General features: G+C 48.7%; 1 pseudogene; it reads right to left on the bottom strand.

Annotated features, from left to right (window-relative positions):
• Nucleotides 1–475: 475 nt before the first annotated feature.
• LOC126110044 (5S ribosomal RNA) lies at nt 476–592 on the bottom strand (annotated as a pseudogene).
• Between the last annotated feature and the right edge of the window lie 682 nt (nt 593–1274).

Raw genomic sequence — 1274 nt, forward strand, 5'->3', positions numbered from 1 at the left:
CTTCTTTCACTCTCACAACGAAGCACCCAGCGAGGTGACGCAGTGGTTAGCACACTGGACTCGCATTCGGGAAGACGACGGTTCAATCCCGCGTCCGGCTACCCTGATTTAGGTTTTCCATGGTTTCCCTAAATCGCTCCAGGCAAATGCCGGGATGGTTCCTTGGAGAGGCCACGGCCGACTTCCTCATCCTTCCCTAAGCTGATGAGACCGATGACCTCGCTGTTTGGGCTCCTCCCCCAAACAACCCCATAACGAAGCACAATAATAAGAGTAATGAATAAGCACACCATCTTCAGGCCACGAGAGGCCATCCGACCGTCGTGTCATCCTCAGAGGAGGATGCGGATAAGAGGGGCGTGGGATCAGCACACCGCTCTCCCGGTCGTTATGATGGTATTCTTGACCGAAGCCGCGACTGTTCGGTCGAGTAGCTCCTCAATTGGCATCACGAGGCTGAGTGCACCCCGAAAAATGGCAACAGCGCATGGCGGCTGGATGGTCACCCATCCAAGTGCCGGCCACGCCCGACAGCGCTTAACTTCGGTGATCTCACGGGAACCGGTGCATCCACTGCGGCAATGCCGTTGCCGAGTAATTAATAAACAATTAGAAAATTAAATAAACAAAACCGGAAATAATACTAACATTATTTGGACTGCAGCTCCAACACTGTCTATCAGATAGTGACCTCTATCATATCGCATAGAAACTACATACACTCCAGGCATCTGACGCCACCCGTCTTGAAAGTGACTCACACTGAAAGTCCAAGCAGCTGTTAATGTCCCATTTGAATAGGCATGATGTGACGCGTTACGCCTAAAGCGGTTGGACAAAAACTTGGAAACACCTCAGATGAATGGTGGAACATAAACGCAGGTACCAGCCCAACCGGCGGGTTGCGCTGATGTATTTGACAACAGTATGTAGATGGGGACGAAAATCTAATAGTCATGGGCGACTGGAATGCAGTTGTAGGGGAAAGAGTAGAAGAAAAGGTTACAGGAGAATATGGGCTTGGGACAAGGAATGAAAGAGGAGAAAGACTAATTGAGTTCTGTAACAAGTTTCAGCTAGTAATAGCGAATACCCTGTTCAAGAATCACAAGAGGAGGAGGTATACTTGGAAAAGGCCGGCAGATACGGGAAGATTTCAATTAGATTACATCATGGTCAGACAGAGATTTCGAAATCAGATAATGGATTGTAAGGCGTACCCAGGAGCAGATATAGACTCAGATCACAATATAGTAGTGATGAATAGTAGGCTG

This window comes from Schistocerca cancellata, chromosome 12 (assembly GCF_023864275.1).
Source record: "Schistocerca cancellata isolate TAMUIC-IGC-003103 chromosome 12, iqSchCanc2.1, whole genome shotgun sequence".
NCBI lineage: Eukaryota > Metazoa > Arthropoda > Insecta > Orthoptera > Acrididae > Schistocerca > Schistocerca cancellata.